This window comes from Hylobates moloch, unplaced genomic scaffold, assembly GCF_009828535.3.
Source record: "Hylobates moloch isolate HMO894 unplaced genomic scaffold, HMol_V3 SCAFFOLD_9, whole genome shotgun sequence".
Taxonomy (NCBI): domain Eukaryota; kingdom Metazoa; phylum Chordata; class Mammalia; order Primates; family Hylobatidae; genus Hylobates; species Hylobates moloch.
Genome location: NW_026652284.1, coordinates 10,775,103 through 10,784,092, shown reverse-complemented (window position 1 = coordinate 10,784,092; position 8,990 = coordinate 10,775,103).

The window sequence follows — 8,990 nt, the reverse complement described above, 5'->3', positions numbered from 1 at the left end:
CTACAGGGTGAAGGGACACTGGGCCTGCCCACCCATCTCCCTCCCCACCTGGATTAGTGAGCTATCCTCAAACTTAACAGCTTAAGACAACAATAAACATCTCCATCCCTATTCCAGTTTCTGTGGGTCAGGAGTCCAGGAGCAGCTGAGCTCAGGGTCTCTCCTGAGTTGCTGTCATCAGAGGTCTTACTAGGGCTGGAGGACCTGCCTCCAAGATGGCACTCACTTGGTGCTGGCTGTTAGCAGGAGGCCTGGGGTCCTCCCTACATGGGCCTCCCCACGTGGTGGCACTCCCCAGAGTGAGTGATACAAGAGAGAACCAGGCCAAAGTGATATCTTATTGGATACTCAGACCAGCCCTATTCAGTATGAGAGAAGACCATGAAGGATGTATCAGGAGCTGGGGATTATGATTAGTAGTAGTAGTATTGTCAGGAGCTGGGCCATCTTGGAGGCTGGCTGTCATGCCACCTCCCATGGGCAGCCCTAGGCAGGTGTATTAGTCCCTTCTCATGCTGTTATGAAGAAATACCCAAGACAGAGTAAATTATAAAGGAAAGGTGTTTAATTGACTCATAGTTCGGCAGGGCTGGGGAGGCCTTAGAAAACGTACAATCATGGCGGAAGGAGAAGCAAACACATCTTTCTTCGCATGGTGGCAAGGAGAAAAATGGGAGCCAAGTGAAGGGGGAAGCCCCTTATAAAACCATCAGATCTCGTGAGAATTTACATCACAATCACGAGAATAGCATGGGGGAAACCGCCCCCATGATTCAATTACCTCCCACCAGGTCCCTCCCGTGGGGCTGATGGGAACTACAATTCAAGATGAGATTTGGGTGGGGACCCAGCCAAACCATATCAGCCGGAGGAGCCCTGGTCTACAGAGTTTCAGGGAAGCATGCACTCAGCCCCTGAAGCAGGCTCTTTCATCAGTTTCCATGACACTTTTCAAGGCAGCCTTCCAAGTGGTGGGTGTGATATGGGGCAGAGCTGGTGCTGACCATCTCTTGGGGAAGGGGTTGGGGGTAAAGAGGACTATCTATGTCTCAAGCCATGGACTCTGCCAACACATAAGATCAAGCCCTTCCTGGCTTGATCTTGTGTCCAACTGCCCACATGGCTTCCGCAGTAGTTATCCTCAAAGCAGGCCCAAAATGTGCCCTCTAGCAAAACCCTGGGATGCTGCCAGTTGGATGATCCACACTCAGCAAGGACCAACCATGCCAACAGGGTCCATGAAGGGGCCTGGGACCTGCGACCTGCTCAGAAGTTGGTGTGGTCGTTGGGGGACTGCAGCGAGTCTGCATATGTCCAGCCCAGGTCCTGGACAGCTGAGACCTGCCTGCCCCTTGGGCGCTACAGGCCTCGTATAATTGAAATGCCAGGCAGCACCTGCAGACAATTTTATCACACTCTGTATAATGTGTAAATACCATTAAGTTAGACAGATTTTCTCATTAATTCTTGGTCCCAGTGACAGACCAGGAATTAACACAATTGATTTTCCAGTCCCTACTCATTATCAATCATCTCCCAGAACTTAGTCACATTTCATCTGTTCCACCTGGGCCCCAGCATCTATTTGGAGGTTTCAATATATATTAAACTAATAAAGAGCAATGGGCACTGGCGTGTCAGCCCTGGAAACTGGTGGGGATGAGTGAAGAAACAAATCCTGGGAAGAAAGTTGCTTCCAGATTGAAGTTTTAGTCCCGCCCCTAGGATGCTGGCACTGGCCAGCAGGGGCTCAGCAAAGGCTGTGGGTAACTGTAACAGTTATGAATTGCTGTGCGACAAACCACCCCAAGACTTAGTGGCTTAGAACAATAGTGTCTATTTGCTCACAGTCCTCTGGGTGGCCAATTTGGGCTGGGATCCTGGGCCCACTCGGGTGGCTGTAGTTGGCTGGTGGCTGGGATACCTGGAGGGTCTAAAGCCAGCCTCACATACACATCTGGTGGTTGGTGCTGGTTATCGGCCGGATGGTCTAGGGACTTCAGCTGGGATGGCCCTTCTCTGCTTCGAGTGGCATCTCATCCTTCAGGAAGCTGGACCAGACTGCTGGCATCACTTTTCACCAGATCCTTTTGGTCAAAGTAAGCCAAAAGACTGATCCAGATTGAAGGGTTGGGGAAAGAGACCCCACCTTCTGATGAGAAGAATGAGCCAAAGGCACACGACAGAGGGGTGTGCCACAGGGATGGGGGACTTATTGCAAACAGGACACGACAGAGACCAATCTGGGATCAGGTTCTGGGGCCCTCCTCCAATGGGCAGTTTCTTTTCAACCCTTCACACCAAGAGATGATGGTTCTTATTCTTCAAGACCTTGGGACCCATCCAAGCAGGAGGGAAATGTGCATTCCTGAGACCTGAACAACAACCACGTCCAATGCTGAGCTAAGGGACAGGAGGCAGAGGGAAGAGGGAATCTGTGCCAAATTCTATTTTTTTTTTTTTTTTTTTGAGATAGAGTCTCGCTCTGTCACCCAGCCCAGGCTGGAGTGCAGTGGCTCAATCTCGGCTCACTGCAACCTCCACCTCCTGTGTTCAAGCGATTCTCCTGCCTCAGCCTCCCGACTAGCTGGGACTACAGGCACGTGCCACCACGCTCAGCTAACTTTTTGTATTTCTAGTAGAGGTGGGGTTTCACCATGTTGGCCAGGCTGGTCTCGAACTCCTGACCTCAGGTGATCTTCCCACCTTGGCCTCCCAAAATGCTGGGATTACAGGTGTGAGTCTCCCCATCTGGCGGCAATCTGTGCCAAATTCTTAATCCTGTCTCAATGTGACTTCCTGCCACCTGAATGCTTCTGGACCATCTCACCTGGAAGTTGAGTACTACTGTTTAGAAATTAGCAAGTGCATGCTCTTGCGTGCTCTTGCCAATGTTAAAATTAGCAAGAACATGCACAATTATAAAAGCGAATCTTTCACAAGTGTGTATATTGTGCAGAATGTTCTAGTTCCAAGTCCAAGTAGAAAACAACCATGGATTATCCACTGCTTTCTACTGTGTCATCCCATCCTATCAGAGATAATTTAATTTCAATATTATGGAAGTCACAACTCTACTTCATAAAGGGCTTTGGCGGTAAACATTTCCTTGAGGTGTAACATACATTCAGAAGGGTGCACAATTAAGTGTGTAATTTAATGAATCTTCACAAAGTGAATACATCTGTTTAAACAGACCCCTACCCCCGCCCCAACAAGGGCAACTTCTGTCCTGCCTTCTGACACTATAGATTAGTTCTGCAGGATTGTGTAAGATGGGGAACAGGCTTTTAAAAGCCCATGGCCCAAGTCCCAGAGGTAGGCAGTCACCGCCTTCTGAGCTATTGAATCAGGAGTCCCTGCTTGGAGGCAAGGGTATAGCCTTCCAACTTCTCACGGCTCCTCCCCATCCTAAGTCCTTGTGTTGCGTCCTCAGGGCAAAGCCCTTTGGTCCAGAGCACACCTCTATTGCCACACCAGATCCGAGCATAGGAGCAGGGGTGGGCAGGTGGGTGGAAGAGTTGGGGGAGGGGAAAAGGGCCACCAGAGGGAAGCAAGACTTTGTGACGCGAACGCAGAAGAGCTGGGATGCAGTGAGGACAGGGGGTGAGGGGAGCTTTTGGGGACACTCTTGGAGCAGGAAAATGTGTGTGACCCACAGGGGCTGGGGGCATTGGTTGGAGGGGCGACCCCTCCCCCGCCCCTCTGTGCCAGCATTCAGTAAGCCTGTGCACCCACCTGGAATTATCCCTAGATAATCATCATCATCATCTTTATGGAAACCTTTTAAGATTAATTCTAATGTGCTTTATTAGGTGACTTTTTCAGAAGTTCTGCAACAGGAAGGTGAAATAGGTTCTGAATGTTAAGCAGTAAGAGGTTATGAAGGGCATCTGCCTGGTAGCACCTCCCAGGTAATTAGCTCCCTAATACTCATCAGGTGAGGGGGATGGCAGGAGCGGGTCCTTCCCACACCCACTCAATGACGTTTTCCCTTCTTTCATCAAAATTGTCCAGGTGGGCCAGGGCACTCTCTGCTTTTGAAAAGCCCCTGGTGCCTGGCACAGTGGCTCACCCCGGTAATCCCAGCACTTCGGGAGGCCGAGGCGGGTGGATCATGAGGTCAGGAGATCGAGACCATCCTGGCTAGCACAGTGAAACCCCGTCTCTACGAAAAATACAAGAAAGTAGCCGGGCGTGGTGGTGGGCGCCTGTGGTCCCAGCTACTAGGGAGGCTAAGGCAGGAGAATGGCATGAACCCGGGAGGCAGAGCTTGCAGTGAGCTGAGATCACACCACTGCATTCCAGCCTGGGCCACAGAGCGAGACTCTGTCTCAAAACAAAAAAAAAAAAAAAAAAAAAGAAAAGAAAGAAAAAGAAAAAGAAAAAGCCCCTGGTTAGGGGCCAGAGCTCACCTGCAATCAGCCCCCCAGTTCTAGCTGTTGGGGGAGACAGGCACAGAGACACATGTGTTAGGCTGGCTTTAGACCCTCCTGCCATCCCAACCACCAGCCAACTGCAGCCACATGAATAAGCCCAGGAAATCCCAGCCTAAATTGCCCACCCACGGGACCATGAGCAAACAGAAATTTGTTCTAAGCCACTAAGTCTTGGGGTGGTTTGCCATACAGCTATTCATGACTGATATGGTTACCAGTGCCCTTTGTTGAGTCCCCACTAGCCATTGCCAGCATCCTGGGTGGCAGGACTGAGCCCTCAAATGCTCTGTCCACTCTTACCATCTAAAAGCCCCAGAGCAGGGTGCAGGGTGTGGTAGGGCAGCAGGAACATGGGAGATGGATGGGGTGCTAGGGCCTCTGCCTCCACCCCATTTCTGTCCCTCATATCCCAATGAAATGTGGAGGGAGGTACCTCTGGGGACAGAGGTGGCCCAATCTCTGAGCTTTCCCATTTTGAGGGTCAATAGAACATAAAAATGCATCCCACCTGGACGAAGTGGCTCATGCCCATAATCCCAGCACTTTGGGAGGCCAAGGCAGAAGGATCACTTAAGCCCCGGAGTTGAAGATCAGCCCGGGCAACATAACAAAACCCCCATCTCTACAAAACATTTTTTAAAAATTAGGCGAGGCGTGCACACCTTTAGTCCCAGGTACTCAGGAGACTGCGGCAGGAGGATCCATTGAGCCCAAGAATTCGAGACTGCAGTGAGCTATGATTGCACCACCACGACACTCCAGCCTGGGCAACAGTGCAAGACCCTGTCTCAAAAAAAAAGCATCTCTGATTCCAGCGAGGACCAGAAAGGCTGAGATAGTTCTTTAGGAGTCTGTACTTACACAGCCAGTCTCAAAGCAGAATGGGGCAACCAATGATGCATGCAGCCAGGTCCCTCCCTGAACTGTTCCCCCTAGACCGGGTGTGCTGGCTCGTACCTGTAATCCCAGCAATTTAGGAGGCCAAGACAGCGGATCACTTGAGGTCAGGAGTTCGAGACCAGCCTGGCCAACATGGCAAAATCCTGTCTCTACTAAAAATACAAAAATTAGCCAAGCGTGGTGGCACGCGCCTGTAATCCCAGCTACTCAGGAGGCTGACGCAGGAGAATTGCTTGAACCCAGGAGGCAGAGGTTGCAGTGAGCTGAGATCGCACCACTGCTCTCCAGCCTGGGCAACAGAGCAAGACTCCATCTCGAAAAAAAAAAAAAAAGAACAGCTTCCCCTAAATTCCTAATTCTCTCATACAGCTCCTCAGGTCCTCCCTCCCAGGACAGCAGCCCACAGAATAGACATCTCTCTTCTCATCTTTCCCCGATCAAAATGTCCCCATCTTGTGTAGCACTCATTTTAGGCCCTGATCCTCTGTTCTCCATGGTGACAAGCAGATTTTTTTTCCTCGGTGAGAATCTCCTCAGTTATGTGCTTGTATCTTAGCAAGGACCTTTGAGAAATATAAGACCTTCATTCAGAGGACTGACTAATGGTGGAAGCTGAGGCACAGAGGCAGGTTGATGCAGAGCTATTTAGGTTCAGGAGAGAGAGCCTCAGAACTCCCATTAAATCATAGCCATGGCTGACCTGATGGAAGAGAATGTATTGTCCTTTCCATGAAAAGTTTTCACCTGCAAACCAGTATGCTGCTGTCAGGGGTGGGGTTAAGCCCTTAGGGATGTGCTTACACCTGGGCAACATAGTAAGACCCTGTCTCTACAAAAAATCAAAAAATTAGCCAGGCATGGTGGCACGTACCTGTGGTCCCAGCTACTCGGGAGGCTGAGGCAGGAGGATTGCTTGAGCCCTGGAGGCTGCAGTGAGCTGTGACTATGCCACTGCCACCTCTGTCTGGGAGCAAGACCTTGTCTCAAAAAAAAAAAAAAAAGAATGTGTTTAGCAAATCACTGGGTGGATGGATGGATGGATGGATGGATGGATGGATGGATGGAAGAATGAAGCCCAAACAAGAATGGAACAAAAGACCTTGATCTCATCAGCCCTTGACCTCGTCCAATCTTCCAAACTCTGGGAGTCCAGGCAGAAGACCAGAGGTCCCCAGCACTCTTTCTTTGAAATGTCATCTTAGGGCCCACTCCAGGTGCAGATCTAAGAGAGAAGGAAGGCGTCTTCTCCAAGAACTAGCCCTCAGCACCCACTGCCTTGGACCAACAAGGCAGCTTCTCCCCAGGGCTGTCCCAGAAACACTGGGGCAGGGGGCAGGGGGTGCTTCCCTGCACCCATTCTATCCCAGACCCCAAGTCCCACAGAAGTGCATGCTTCTGGAAACAGCCTGAAATAGTTACACAATTCTGTCTCCGTTTCTTTTTCTCCCTCCTGCGCTTAAGTGCCTATTAGGGACAAAGGGACAGGGACAGAGGACAATAACATCTGTTTTTCCAACAAGCTGGTGACAATGCGGATCTGGAGGCGGAGCGTTCGTCAGCACTGGGGCCCAGATGCAGCCCTGCAGCTGCAGAAGCAACTGGCACTCCATCATTTATTAGGGAGATCACCCCCTAGTCAGCGGCTCCTCACTCGCTGGCATGTATCCTCACCCGGGGAGCCATTGCTGCTCTCGCTAGATCAGGCTAACCTCTCACTTTTTTTTTTTTTTTTTTTTAATCTCTGGTGGCTTTCAGGAGGAACCTGGAAGCCACAAGTCCTCCAATCTTAGTCCTGCCTTCTCAAGGTTAGGACAAAGGATGGGACACAGAGCATGGCGGGAAAAGCACTGGGTTAGAAGTCAAAGGACTTGGCTTCTCATCCCAGCTCTGCCATCAGCTCTGAGACCTTGGGCTGCTGGGTCTGTTTGGGGACATTGAGAGCAAGGTGTTTAACTTGCTGAAGGAGCCTCAGTTTCCTCATCTATAAAATGGGAGCTATCATACCTCAGTCATGGAATTGTTCAGAGTCTCAAGTGTGGCCGGGCGCAGTGGCTCAAGGCTGTAATCCCAGCACTTTGGGAGGCCGAGGCGGGCGGATCATGAGGTCAGGAGATCGAGACCATCCTGGCTAACATGGTGAAACCCTGTCTCTACTAAAAAAATACAAAAAAAATTAGCCAGGTGTGGTGGCGGGCGCCTGTAATCCCAGCTACTTGGGAGGCTGAGGCAGGAGAATGGCGTGAACCCGGGAGGCAGAGCTTGCAGTGAGCCAAGATCGCGCCACTGCACTCCAGCCTGAGCGACAGAGCGAGACTCCGTCTCAAAAAATAAAAAAAATAGTCTCAAGTGTGAGAACACACATATGTGATCCTAAGTTGGCTCAGACGCAGAGTGACTGGGAGCAAGGGGGTGAGCCATGGCATTGTGTGTTTCTGCAGGTGACTTGGAGGCCACTCATGCCTAAACCTGACTCCAATGCCCAGACATGGCAGAGATGATTTACATGAGTCAGACTGCACAAAGCAAATAGAATCAACCATCCATTCACCGGGCGTGGTGGCTCACGTCTGTAACCCCAGTACTTTGGGAGGCCGAGGCAGGTGGATCACTTGAGGTCAGGAGTTCGAGACCAGCCTGGTCAACATGGAAAAACCCTGTGTCTACTAAAAATACAAAAATTAGCTGGGTGTGGTGGTGCGTGCCTGTAGTACCAGCTACTTGGGAGGCTGAGGTGGGAGGATCACCTGAGCCTGGGAGGTCGAGGCCTCAGTGAGCGGTGATCTTGCCACCGCACTCCAGCCTGGGCCACAGAGTGAGACCCTGTCTCAAAAAAAAAAGAGATAAATTTTGAATAAACAAAAATATTTTTTTGGCTGGGCACAGTGGCTCATGCCTGTAATCCCAGCACTTTGAGAGGCTGAGGCTGGTGGATCACTTGAGGTCAGGAGTTCGAGACCAGCCTGAACAACATGGTGAAACCCTGTCTTACTAAAAATACAAAAATTAGCCAGGCATGGTGGTGGGTGCCTGTAATCCCAGCTACTCAGGAGGCTGTGGCACAAGAATCACTTGAACCCAGGAGGCACAGGTTGCAGTAAGCCAAGATCACACCACTGCACTCCAGCCTGGGTGACAGAGGGAGACTGTGTCTCAAAAAAAGAAAAAAATTGTAAAGGTTATTAGATGTCTTCAATGGAAAACCAAGTATTGTTTAGAGCAGAGCCTTCCTGCTATTTGACTCCAGCCTGGGCAACATGGCAAAACTCTGTCTCTACAAAAATTAGGCCGGGCATGGTGGCCCACGCCTGTAATCCCAGTAATTTGGGAGGCCAAGACAGGTGGATCACCTGAGGCCAGGAGTTTGAGACCAGCCTGGCCAACATGGTGAAACCCTGTCTCTACTAAAAATATAAAAATTAGCTGGGCGTGGTGGCACACCTGTAGTCCCAGCTACTCAGGAGGCTCAGGCAGGAGAATCACTTGAACCTGGGAGGCAGAGGTTGCAGTGAGCCGAGATCATGCCACTGCAAGACCTGTCTCTGAGGCCCTCAATCCACCTTTCCCCTTTCTTCCAACACCAAGGCCACCAGCATGACAAGCCGGCCACATGCCTGGGCGGCTCAGAGGAGCCATGGAAAGGGTTAAGGCAAG